General features: G+C 38.7%; 1 protein-coding gene across 23 annotated transcripts in view; it reads right to left on the bottom strand.

Moving 5' to 3' along the window:
* EPB41 (erythrocyte membrane protein band 4.1) overlaps window positions 1-14269 on the bottom strand; it is a 154373-nt gene that overhangs the window by 126940 nt on the left and 13164 nt on the right. Inside the window, exon 1 of one of the 23 annotated variants that reach the window (XM_039854312.1) lies at window positions 9627-9753. The exons of the other annotated variants lie outside the window; for them this stretch is intronic. The gene's annotated coding sequence lies outside the window, so the exon portion shown is untranslated. Of the gene's footprint in view, window positions 1-9626; window positions 9754-14269 lie in introns of those variants that run through there. 23 annotated transcript variants of the gene reach the window in all.

Genomic DNA, 14269 nt, shown 5'->3' with positions numbered 1-14269 from the left:
TAGCTTTTGAAAAAGTTCGAGTATAATATCAGAACAGCTATCCAACAACAACAAAGAATTCATTTCCTTATTGAAAAATTATTCCATAAGTAAAAAGAACCCAGAATTGTGATGACTATAAAGTTATACATCAGTTCTCTGTTTCAAACAAAAAGGGAACAAACTATCTCACTTCTCCAATATGTTTAAAGGCAAAAAAATATATGCAAATTCATGAATTTACTGTAAAATCATTGATTTTCTTATTTACTTTATGACAATTAAGTATATCTTTTTGTATCTGCTGAATGTCACAAAGATTCAAGGCACTTCAGATTTCAGGTGGCTTATGCACAAGTTCTGCAAAAATACCCTTACCCTCTCAATGAACATGGGCCAAACCCCTTCCTGTTTTTCAACCCTGCATGTTTACTTTCACATCTGCTGCAAAAGATCAAAGCAACAACGGGGACATCAACCACATGACTATGTCCTACCAACCCGGAAATAAAGCAAGAAGACAGAGTTGCTGTGAAATGGGTCTTTAGACACACAGGCTTAAAAATGTCTGAATCAAATCCAAAGATCACCAATAGACAAAACTATATACTATATTTCTATATAGCTATATTTATTTATATACAATAATCATATCAACACATAAATACCCAATTTAAGTATAAAAAGGTATGGGTCAAAATGCAAAAATTATTCTTAGCCAAAGACTATTATTCCCCATCTCCATGAGGACAGATTTTATCAAAGGGAAAGGAGAAGTAGCATTTATTGAGTATCTGTATCTGACAGGCATCCTGCAAAGTTTATTTTTATTTGTTATTCTATATATTTTGTAAAATGTGGGTATTATCCTTATTTTACACAAGAGGAAACTGAGGCATAGAAAAGGACTTTAACAAGATCACAATCATTAAGAAATCTTTAGCTTTGACAGAGACTTGCATCCACATCTCTCCTTCCCTACTTGCTCATGGACATATTAAGTAAAGGTGTACCGGTAAAGAATGCAGCTTTAAAGCCAATTTTCAGTTGCTAGTTGTGTAACTTTGAACAAGTTATTTAATTTTTAACCTGCTACTTAAAATGTAAAATGAGATTAATCACACCTTCACACCTACTTCATAGGGTTGTGGTATGGCTTAAATGCAAAAATAATGGCTACTGTTTTAAATACTTCACATATATTAACTCATTTAACTGTCATAACAACCTTAAAAGGTAAGTATCTTTTATCATCCCCATGTTATATAACAAGTAAATTAAGGTACAGAAATTAAGTAACTTGAATAATGTCACCAGCTAAAGGGTGACACAACAAGAATTGAAAACCAGGAATTCTAGCCCTGGAGCCCACACCTTCAACACCTATGTCATACCTATAAAGCACACAGTACAGAGCTTGGCTCATAATAAGTCATCAATAAACACTAGCATTCTTATTTTACCTGGCATATAATACCACTCAGCAAATAGTGGCTGAAATGTGTTAAACCAAGTAAAAGAGCCAGAATTTTAACCCAGGTTTTACTTTGTGCTTTCCCCAAACTTTATATCTTTCTATAACACGACACCTCTACTCCCAAGTTTTTTGTGCATGCCTAATCATTTCTACTAATACTAGATCATTAAACATCCTTTGGACAAAAGCCATGCCTTCTACATTTTTGTGATTACATACACTCAGAGTCCTGCTCTTTGTGGAGAATCAATTAACATGTACTAAATGATCATCCCATTCCTCTGTGCAAAATCCTCCCAAGAATTCTCGTCTCAGAAAAAAATGCTGTAGCATAGTCAATAAGGCACTATATGAATTGCTCTTTTTCTAATCTACAACCTCCCTGAACTCAATTCCTACTATTTTCCCCTAGATCATTTTGATCTTGCCATACTGGCTTACTTAATGTTGCTCAAACACGCCAAACATGTTTAACCTTTGTGCATATTGTTCTTCTGCCTGGAATTCTCTTCTCCAGATACCACTCAGGACTCTGCTCAAGAATCACCTTATCAGAGAGGTCACCTCTGACCACTCTATCTAAAATATCCACCTCACTTCTCTCATTTGTCCCCTTAACTTGCTTTCCCTGATCCTCACTAAAATCTTATATTTTAATCCTGATTTGTATACTTGTTTATTATTTGTCCTCTTCCATTAAAAGGTAAGCTCCACAAAAAGACACTTTTATTCTACTTTATTCACTGTATGTCTCAATGCACTTAGGACAGTACCTAATAAATAGATGATTTATATATATTTATTAAATTAATAAATGGTAGATGTATTAGCTAGCTCGCTATTATTTGGAGGTACAATTACCTCCAAATGTACAATTACCTCCACTATGTATTTGGAGGTACAATTACCTCCAAAACTTGGTGGCCTAAAACAACAAACATCTATTATCTCAGTTTCTGTGGGTCAGGAATTCAGGCATGGCTTAGCTGGGTGCCTTTGGCTCAGGATCTCTCATGAACTTACAGCCAAGCAGTCAACCAGGTTTGCACTCATCTCAAGGCTAAAATCTGTTTCCAAGCTCAAATGGCTGTTATCAGGCCTCAGAAGATCTGCTCCCAAGTTCACTTACATAGTTACTGACTGACCTTGGTTTCTCACTATGTGGGACTCGCTACAGGCTGCCTAAACATTCATAGGATATGGCAGCTGGTGATCTGAGTGACAGGGAGAGGGCCAGATGTCCAAGATGAGAGTGCCCAAGACAGAAGCCATATCCTTTTGTAATCTAATCTTGGAAGTGATATTCTACCATGGATATATTCTATTAATTAGAAGTAAGTCACCAGGTCCAGGCTACATTCAAGAGGAAGGGATTATGCAAGGGTGTGAACACCAGGAGGCAGGGATCATCGGGGGCCATCTTAAGGCTGCCTACCATAGTAGGCATAATAAAAATCTTCAAAAAAACAAAAAACACACCTTTCCCTTTGGCCACCTGATATATTCTTTAGTATATTTATTTAAATATTATGCTATGGTCACTATGCAATCACTCACCCCAATGCTGGTCTTTTCAATCTTACAAAACACCAAAGGGAGTACATTAACTATTTAACTTTTTCTTGTTAACCAGTGTTCATTAACAGTTATATTAGAGATAATACAAATAGCAAGGATTGGTCAACAAAAATAGCATCTGGAGAAAAAAAGAATTATTAGATGAATCTTGCTAAATAGAAGACATCAACCTTTTTAAAATATGAATTAGATATTGCTGATATTATGGAAATATTATTAATTTTCTTAGGTATGACAATGAAATTGTGGTATGTAGGATAATGTCTTTATTCTTAGGAAAGGCATACTGAAGTGTTTTAGGAATAAAGTGTCATGATATCTGCGACTTACTTTCCAAGAAAATATGCTACATACACACATACAGAGAGGTAATCAGAAGCCAGTCAGAATTATAACCCAGGTCTTAAATCTTAATTATCTTAGAATTCACATTCTCACTGCACCTCTGTATGTCTAGTGTGTCCCCTATGCTATGTGTCTAGCTACTGTACTAAGCACTATTTGTGTTTGGGGGAATAGGGAAGGCAATGAAAGACATGACAATGACCCTCTGCCCTCCAGAAACTGACGATCTCATCAGGGAATATCAGTTTTATATGCAGTATAAAACAAAATATGACAAATCTGGTGTGGAACAAATAAATGCTGCAAGAATTCAGAAGAGGCTATCCATAAACCTTCAGAGAATAAAATATCTTTAAAACGTCTTGCCTCTAACAGGTTTCTTATTCTTGGCCTTTCCTTTAAGTACTTCTCCTTTACTTGGAAACAACTGACTTATTATTTCCTACCTAACAAAATTATCTGGAGACTATCTAAGCATAAAATGCACATGTTGCCTGTTTGGAACACAGGGTATGATTTTTAAAAATAAAATACTGTATATATTTTCACTGGAAAAAACACTAAATATACTATGTGGATTTTCTTGCCTTCAAAAGTAATTGTGTTATTTCAAGTGTTGAGGATACCAGAAAGCTTGAAGATTTAAAAATAACCTCAAAAAAGAGCTCATTTCCAACACCAGATGGAAAGAAATTACTCTATAAGACACATGTGTGGGAGGACATATATACAACATCATATGACACCATGCAAAAGGTTCATATCATTACATAATACCATCAAGATGAGCAGGATTCTGCAAGTAGTAAGTTAGCAACAGTATCGATTCTCTGAATCATTAATAAAGATAAAAAGGCAAGAAACAGCAAGTGGGTGGTTAGCAAAAAAAAGCCTTCCATGTATCCCTATTGCACACTGAAATGTTTAGCAGGTAAAAATTGAGGGCTTAAATCCTTAGAGCTTTTGACAGATCTGCCTGTGTCCATATGGTCAAAAATCGGAGGTGTGGGGGATGAATTTCAACAATCTGTATCAAAAGTATTAAGGTAAAAGACTTTCCACTTGAAAATACTTAGAACTTCAAATGGGTAAATTAGAATACATGCCTGACATATATATCTGATTTTTGTACTCAAAGATATACTGTTAAGATCTCTTTGTGTTAAAATGATTCTAATATGGTTACTTAATTTATGTAAACATTTAATAATGGCTAAAGAGCAATCCCAAATGAAGCCTGGCATAGTACTATATATTCATAAATTACCAAAAGTATACATTTCTATTACACTTCTGGGTCACAGGCTTAAATTTAACCATTCAAAATAACTCTATGCTTTAATGCTGTTAAATCACTGAGTTTCTCACTCAAAACTTTTATCATAACTTTTTTATGGTTTAATGAAGATATTATCAAAATATAAAAGTTTTCTGAATGACTATTAATGTAGAAAGTATCTAAACCTCAGTTTATGTTATATCCAGTTAGAGGGACTACCAAAGTTGATTTGGATTAGGATAATTTTTGTAGAGGATAGAAAGCACAAGGTTGCATTTATAAATCACAATTAACTATAGGGATATAGTTTATATCCTATTTTATCTTATTTCCATCTATTTCCAAAAATAAATTGAGGTGTTTCTGTCTCTATTAATAAATAGAATTATAGATGTAAATTAAATATAGATGGAATGGAATTAGATAATATTAATAGAGCATCTTCTGCTTCTTCTAATCTTACTTATCAATATATTTAGTCATAGTTCCTATCCATTCCATCAGATAATCTTGCCTCTTCCTATCCACTATGCCAATATTACTTTAACCCTACCCAAGCTCCACTCTGCATAGCTCAGAAATAATTTAAATTTCTACAAGCAGAGACTGCCCTCAGAGTTCAGAATGATAGAAAAGGGCCTAGATTAACTTGGTGGAAGTGACCCATAGAGCCATCAGCCACAGAAGGAAGTAGCAATTTAATAAACAATCATAGTTTAATCCATATGGATTTATCTTGGAGATAATCAAGAGATATCTGCAAAATAAAAACTAGTCTTAATAAGTGCAATAACAAAATAACAAATAAATAACTAAACAAATAATACAATAAACCTGATGCCAGAAAGGCTCTGGAATTTCTATATAGAAGGGACTTTTAGGGGTAGCATATTTACTTGGTGACTGGGGGAAAGCTGATGAGGATTAGGAGGTATTGTAAAATCTCTCCAAGTCATTCCTTGAACTGTATTGGCCATATGCTGCCTTTCTTTAAAGTTCGAAGAGCTAGCCAATTTATTTTAGAATACTTCAAGAAGGGTACAATCTCATTTAAATAAAAATAACTAGCAAAAATAAGTGTAAATAGGCTTCAATCACATTCAGACTCTCCCACTAAACTTTCCTAAAACCGACATCTGAAGTAGTGTCAATGAGGTAGTTAATTCTAAATAAAATAAGCACTCTAAATATCAAAGTTTCCCTTTCTAAGGACTTCAATTTCTAAATACTGTTCATTGCTATAGCTTTTTTCTTTATCTTTCTCATTGTGTATTCATTAATAGCAGCAGAGTAAATCAAAATACTAATCTAACCCAGTGTGTACACCAGAGTATTTGTTATACTGCATTTTACTGAACACATCATGAATCCACTCAAAAAAGGGACACATGGTAAGCCACAATTGCCATATCAACAAACTTAAATAAATAACAACAAAAAAAAAACATTATTTGGAGCCTGGCTCTTCTCTAACTAAAAGCTATATAAATGCAATGATCAATTATCTTCCAATAATTCTAGATCCTCTACATAAATAAAGCCCGTAACTGATCAATTCATCATGTTATTTTATAATTTTAAAAGGTTTTTAAAGTTTCATCTTTGGGGGCTTTATTCAGAGAAAAAAGTTGTTAGAATTATTACTGCTTAGCTTGCAAATAAAATAAGGTGATTCTGTGCTCAAGCAATAGGAGAGAAAACAAGTCCTTTAGTGGTAGCAATGAATCTGCATCTGAATATACATGTGACCAATCATGAATTTGATGATACTTGTGGAAAAACACACTGGCGGCACTGGGGCAAGCGAGCTTCTTAGATAACAAGGAAACAACAGATCATGGTCTAAATGTACGCTCCTCTTGATTTCAGAATCAAATTAAGCTCCAGATGGCCATCGATATTCTAAAGTTATAAAATCAGATCACCAATATTAAATTGTATTTGGACATTCAAAAAACAATATAAGCAAGCCCTATCACATCACAAATTAGACACTACATATTTTAACTCACAATCTATTGGTAAGCAAATCAAAGCACTTGCAGAGAATTCAAGAATCCCTTGACTACTAGGCAATGCTTCTAACAAGGCTAACTTTTAAACTTTCTTAGGAACAGGAGGAAGGAAATCAAATAGCATTATAAGCATACTATATCCCATAATATGAATTTGTTTAAAATTAAAAGCATATACTAAGGAATGAGATGGAAGGCTAGCTCTGTAATTTCCAGAAATGCTAAACTCAAACTGTTCAAAAGAAAACATCATGCTGGTGAACTTTACATGTGGGGCATGAAACTGACAAAAGAGAATAACGGGAAAAATATAGAGATCATAAATGCCACAACCATTTTTTTAGAGGAGACAGGAATCATTTAAAATCATTTGTTAATTTAAATATTAGCTTAGAAGTGTTTCTTAAGGGAAAAAACAAAGGAGATAAGATGAAAGCACTTTTAAATATACAAAGAGGAATGTCTGTGTATTATTTTAAATATTATATAAATTATTATATCATGTTATTTCATACGTTATATTGAGGATATGCCTAATTTAAAACATAGGTTTATTCACCATATCTACTACCCGAACACAATAAATATGAGTGTTTAACAAGCATTAAGGAAATGTGGACCCTTAGACCATCAAGAAAGAGAAGATGCAGAAAGCAAGCAGAGACTCACCTAAGAAATAAAACTTTTTTCTATTGGCTTGGTCTATTTGTTGCCAGCCAGTTTCTGCTCATTAAACTTATCAATGGTGGAGTTCTTAGTCCTGAGTAGAATGAAAGCCTAAGAGATTTCTTAAACTACCATCAACCATCACCTACCACAGGGCCACACACATTGATGGGACACTTAGGACCTAAATCCTTTTAACACCAGTTAAATTCAACTAGCTCGCCATACTAATGAAGCTCAAAGAAAATCGAAACAAAACAAAAATTCCATCAAGTTCTTTCGACATGGAGAACTTTTCCCCACACCTCGAATTACTAATATATGAAACATTTTTAAGGTAGGAAAACTGAAAAGTCAGGAGGAATATATATGACAAACATAGAAGGAGCCACATGCCCAAAGGTACAGAGATGGGAAAATAAGAGTAACTGCAGAGCAGTTCTTTTTAGTCAGAAAACATAACAAGGAGAATAAAGGTGGAAAGGTAGAGTGAGGCCATATTGTGCAAGGTCTTACCTATAAGACATTTGGTATAAAACATTAGTATAAATGTTGGGAGAATTGTGATGAGGCCCAAAGATTAAAAACATTTACTTCTAAGCCTGAATTCAATTATAAAAGGGAAAAAGTACCATTTCATTACTAGAAGAAAGAAATCACGTTAGCACGCTGAGCTTGGGTCTATCAGTGAGTTCACTTTTAATAGTGGCAAAGATGAACTGTACTTCAGTTTCCAGAGGGATATAAATAGTGCCTATCTTCACCTTAATTATAATCTTCCTGTAGAAAGCACTCTGAATAACACCTTGATTCCAAGGCAATTTCAGTTATTATACCTATTTTTTTAATCTCATTTATTGAGTACATACTGTGTGCCAGATATTCTGCTATATACTCTACTGGATTATTTTCATAACACCCCAAGAAACTATTTTATAAAACTAAAATTTGTACAGTTAACGAAGAACTTATGTTTCCAATTTACAGAAAAAGAAAATGAAAAGTACGTCATTTCCATAAAAAGTAAGGGTTAATGCTACACTTACAAAATTGGGATAAGAAGAATTATATAAAGGAAATATACATATCTGCTTGATTAAAAGGGTCAAACCAACTAAAATTTTTGCCAGGACTGCGAATACAGAAAACAGTAATGAGCAACTGCATTGACAGAGTACAGTATATTCTCAAAAGAGTATAAATCCACTATAATAAAATCCAAGATACAAGACAGAATCATTTCTTGCAATTTTCCCTAAAAACAACAAAAAAAGAACAAAATAGCAGCTGTGAAATCACCCAGACTACCAAAAAAAAGCTCAGCATCTCTTTTAAAAAAAAAAAAAGTCACTATCTCTTAATCAGCAATACATGCCCCAAACCGACAAGTCTCCGCAGACTAGTCATTTATGGTAGGGTACAGTTAGAGAAACAACAGGATGACAGTCGCTATCATATGACCAGAAATCAATCCGTCAGCAATTTGTTTCACGTGAGATCACTCTCTCTCTCTCTCTCCAGAGAATGCCTGATCCCGGGAAGAATAATCCTGTTTTGGCAAACCCCCACCAGGAAGAACAGCCTGCTAGTGAATATCGGAGGGCGAGCCTCCAACCAGTCTCTCCACAGGTAAAAACAGCCCAGCGAGCAGGAGGAAATATTTCCAAGCCGACAGATGCGCGAACTGAAAAAGGAGGTCACGATGCTGAGAGAAAAGATTTAACCCTTTGGTCACAGAAACCGTGGAGACTAAGAGGAGTGCATTTGAGCCCTCGGGTTTGGGGAATTTTTTTTAATGACGCGAGTGTCTATGGCGGGAAGGCCTTAAAGTCCTCGCGGGGCTCCCTCCGCCCCCCAGATTGTGCCCGACTTCTCCAGACAGCCCAGCTACCTCGTCACGAAGAAATAGCTCTGCGGCTGCACCCAATACTCTCATCGCCCCAAACCTGCAATTCTCCCCCATCTGGTTTCCTTCCAAGGTTTCTGCCCACGGTGCAATGATTAAAAGACCAGACGGTACCGATTTCCCCGCGTCAAAAATATACCGCAAGCCTAACTTTGAAACGCTCCCCCAGATCAGCCCCCGCCTCTTTCTCCTCAGGCCGGCCGCGTCCGGGCTCCAGCCCCTCAGCCTCCGGAGTGCGAAGGCCAGAGAGCCCGCGCCCCGGGCCCGGGGCCTACGGGGGGCTGGAGACAAAGAGGCTGTGGCGCCGCCGCGGCCGCCAGGACCGTCCCCTCGGGGACAGCTCCGCGCCTCCAGCCCCGCTCGCGCGCCGCCTCTCCTCACCGGTGGCTCTGGGGCCCGGGCTCCCGCGCCCCCTGCTGCAGCCGCCGGACGAACAATGGCAGGAGGAGGCGCCGGCGTCCGGAGACTTGGGCCCTCTGCGGCTCGCGGGCTCGCCGGCTGCAGGCGGATTGACTGACTGACTAACCCACCGGCGAAGGGAGGGTGCAAGTGAGCGAGCGAGCGGCCTCGGCGCGCGCCCTCCCGCCTTCCCTCCTTGAGGAGAGGCCGGCCCGGCCCGCAGCCAGCCCGCCCGCGCGCGCCCCTCCCGCTCTGGTCGCCACAACATTGTAGTAAATTTCTATTGGACAGCGCCGGAGGGAAGGAAGGGGCCGGGCCCGCGGCCCATCAGCCCATTGGCTGAGGCCAAGTTCTGGCTCCTCTGGTTTTCCCCCTCCTCTAGGCCGGTAAGAAATGGGGAGGGGAGGAAAAAGAGGGGGAAAGGCAAGGGGCTGACCGCGTGTGCGCACGCGCAAGTCGAACCCGCTCTTGAGTCCGGGTGTGCCCGGCCCCTGCAGCACCCACGTAGGGAATGAGGCAGTTAGTGCCCAGGTCGAAGGTGAGGCCCTTTCCACTGGGAGAAGAGCCAAGTAAGAGGCTGAGATTTGGACTCCTCAAGAAAGCTGAGGACGCTGCCAGTCTACCCCAGATGACTGCCCCCTAATGCACCTAGTGACATTGGTTAAGTCACTGAGCTTTTCTGGTTCTCAGTTTCCCCATCTACAAACTTGACTATCTCTAGGCGCCATTCTAACTCTGACGTTCAATAAGACTTTACCTCTCCTGGCAGCTGTGTAAGATCTTAAATGAAAGTTGAATATTGTGGCCACACCAAGATTTCAGCTGTCTTCTGCATTTAAGGGTCTCCTAATTCTGCCCTGGCACTATCAAAATCATAAAAACCTAGTTGACAATTGCCTTATGTGCCTTTACTTCCTTTCAGAAGTTTCAGAGGTCCTTTGACCCTCTGCATTTCCTGCCACGTTGGTCTCTGAACAGGCAAAAAGAAGGCTCTGTTTTAAGCATGGTCCTTATAAGGTAAGACAGGTTCTGGTACTTCCATTTTAGAGATGAAGAAACCCAAGCAGAGAGGCCTAGACCTGCTAGGATAAGAAGCCAGGCAATCCGACATGAGAGCCTGTATATGCCAGCGACACTGTCTCCTGATATCTATCTAATCACAGCCCTCTCACTTCTCAGCTCAGCCTCTAGAAACAGACTGACTAGGTTCAATTCTCAGACTCCAGCTTTCCCTAATTGGCCTTCTATACGTCTGTTTCTGACTCCATAAAAGGGGATAATAATAACTCCTACCTCATAAGAATTACTATAGAAATTAAATGAGTTAAAATATGTAAAGCGCTTAGAACAGCTCAAAGTAAGTGTTAATTATTACTGCTATCTGGAGACTAAAATATGGACTGAGAGGTGTGAAGCTGGCTGACATTATAATAAATTTGTTAAACACCCAACTATTGTCAGCACTGAGCTGAGCACATTATATCAATTATCTGTTTGAAACATCTTGAGAACCCCTTGAGGACCACCTAACTATCTAAAACAGCTTCTACTCACACACCCTTGTCTTGCTTTAATTTTGTGCTTCATAGCACTTCCTCCTACCTGACTTTCTCCTATATATGTATTTATTTGTTGTCCTTCTCAATAAATAGCTGCCATTTAGAACCACTAGACTGCAGGCTCCAGGAGGGCAAGGACTTTGTCCCTCTTTTTCATCTCCTGGAACAATGCACACTCGATAAATATTTGTTGAATGAGTGAACAAATTATTTTATATATAAGAAAGCTGAGGCTTAAAAGGTCAGGTGACTTGGCCAAGGTCATTCTGTGTACTGGGGTGAAGCACCTGTTCTTGAATACTTTGGTCCCCCGCCACAGGTTCAGCCATGCTTGTGATCAGGGGAGCTCCAGCCTTACCACCTCTGTGCCTCTGAGGCTTCCTTCACCTATCAGACCTGGAAATCAGCTACCATGAAGGATAAATCCCAAAGACCAGTCACAAGATGGCTCACTACTACCACCATTATGTTATGCAGCAAATTCAGATTCATTAAAACCAATATTCTCTGTTCCATGAAGTGCTAGGCAATGACACATCAGATTTAAAGAGGCTTGGTTGGATGCATGGAGTATGTAGTATTTATAAACATCACCCTGAAAAAAGTAGGGGCCTCTGACTAGCAGAAGATGGCTAAACACAAGGCAGATATAAATCGCTTTTAAAGTCAGCGTGCCATGCAATACCACACCAAGAACTGCTGGCACAGGCTTTAGAATCTGAAATTGGCACAGGCTTTAGAATCTTAAATTCTAGTCCTGGCTTTTAATTCTTAGCCTGGAGATGAAAGGGCTTTGTAAACTACAAAATACAATCCATACAGGAGGATTTTTGTTATTAATTAGGTACACACCATCATCTGTTAGGTTAAATGCCCAATCCCTGACTATAGCTAGGCCCAACACATAGTAGGAGGTGGGGGAGTGGGGTAAGTAATACCCGATCTGAAGGCAGAGAAACTACCTTTACTCACGTGCCCATCTGCTTTCTCAGAAGAGGCCTCTGCAAATCAAACATTGAGTCCCAGCTCAGCCTATAAAGGCTGCTATTGGGTACCAAGGGTAAAGGTCCCAAGCATCATCTCTACAGCTAATCTCTTAGGCAGAAACTCAGTTCCTGCCCTGCCTGCTCCATGCTCACATCTGGGTGGTGGTTGTGCCATGCTCCAGGCCCCAGGACAGGGTCTCTAGGGGCCATCTCTATCCCGCCTGCCAGCTGAGCCCGCCACTGCCTCCCCCACTACCTCCTCCTGTTCTTTCCTAGGGAATACAGGCCCTGCTAGCTGCCTGTCAGCCCCTGGAGTAGTCAGGCCACTAAGGGGGGAAAAAAAAAGACTGTATGAAAGGGTCCTAATCCTTCTCTATTGCAAACTGAGCTCCAGCAAAAGCAAACACCAGCTGCATGGAAGAGGGTGAAATTAGATGGTGAAATTAGATGGTGACCAGTGGGGAGACTCAGGGAGGGTAGATGGCACCTCCGATGACCTGGAAGAGATGAGACTGAAAGAAAGTGGGGGGTAGAGTAGGGGCACAGTTGTAGTCTGAGCCATTCCCAAATCTGGGACGTGGGTGGATTAGGGACACAGCTGGGCTGACACCCCAGTGATAGGGCTCATAGAAAACATTTATCTGTTGGGGGGGGCGGGGTGGCAAGAGAAAAAGGAGGCTTTGAAGAGCTGGGCCCACCAGCAAACTATTCTGAACAGTCACTATTGAATAAAAAACAATCCTAGTACCAAAAGTATACAAAGAGTAGAGCTTTCCATCCTGCCCATGGTCATAAAATCGCAACCATTTTAGATTTTTTTAAATACAAATGATAAATCAAATGAGCTATAACAGGATGGGAAAATTACTGTTCATACAGTGGTAAGCTTTCCTAAGGGATTATTTTTGGTAGTAGTACTTGAATTGTTCATTGAAAATATATAGTAAAATTAGAAAAAAAATTTACCTTAAAGTCATCAATCAAAAATAACCGCCATCAATATATTGATGAGACTTCTCTTCACATACCTTTTCTTACTGATACACTTTTTCATCTTTTGTATATATTAATTTAAGTCACATGTAATTGCTGATTTTATAGGTTAAAAATGGTCAAATATCAGCAACTGCATATGATTCAAGCTTTCTTGAAATTTAGATCGTATTATTTTAGAACCAACTTTTTTAACCTAACAATATATTATGACATTTCCATCATAATTTTTAAAAATGCTCTCTCATATTTTAATAAGTAGATATACCATAATTTAGTCAAATCTAAATGTTGGACATTCAGATTATTTTTCATTTTTTGCTCTTATATGGTACTTGACAAACATCCTTTTATCTAAATCATACCCATGATTATTTTTCTCGGATGCACTGACTGCAGCATAATTTCTTTAATTATAGCATACAAAGTTGCTTGTTCTGGTCATTTTTGAGATCAAAGCAAAAGAAATCAGCAGATGAATGCTATGAATCATGCAATGAAAGACAATATTTGAAAACACAGAGCATGTTTTGACCTCTGTGACACATGCATTTTGCTTACAAAATTCCATTAAGCTCCATCTTAAAGAGTTTTCTGTGCACAGTAAAAGCAAAAAACTAAATGTAAGTAAAATATATATATTGGATTTGGTGAGTTATATCCTTTCTGCTGTGAAGAAAATCAAGGGGCAAAAGGGAAAAGATGAAATTGTAAAAGAGCAACTGGTGACCAGGTGCTAAGATATTCTTTTAGGCCTCTAGACTCATGAAATGTCGGAAGTGGAAAGGCCCTTAGAGATAATCAAGCCTAAGCTGCTAAATTTTAAACAGTTTGGGAAATGGGTCCAGAAACTGGAAGGGACTTGCCCAAGGTCACCCAGCACAGGGGTGGCAGAGCCCAAACTTGAACCCAAGTCTTCCAACCCCTACTACAGGATTCTGTTCATTGCTTTCTTCTAAGTCCAGCTACATTTCTCATCCAAAGCTGGAGGCCATGCTAAATTCTATAGCCATAAAACCTAGGAAAGTCTGAGCTGGAAGGGATCTTAGAGATAATTTACTATTAAAAATAATATTTATTATTATTA

This window comes from Pteropus medius, unplaced genomic scaffold, assembly GCF_902729225.1.
Source record: "Pteropus medius unplaced genomic scaffold, Ma_sr-lr_union100, whole genome shotgun sequence".
NCBI classification, from domain to species: Eukaryota; Metazoa; Chordata; class Mammalia; order Chiroptera; family Pteropodidae; genus Pteropus; species Pteropus medius.
The sequence above is the reverse complement of the archived record's forward strand: the minus strand, read 5'-3'. Positions and strand labels throughout refer to the sequence as shown.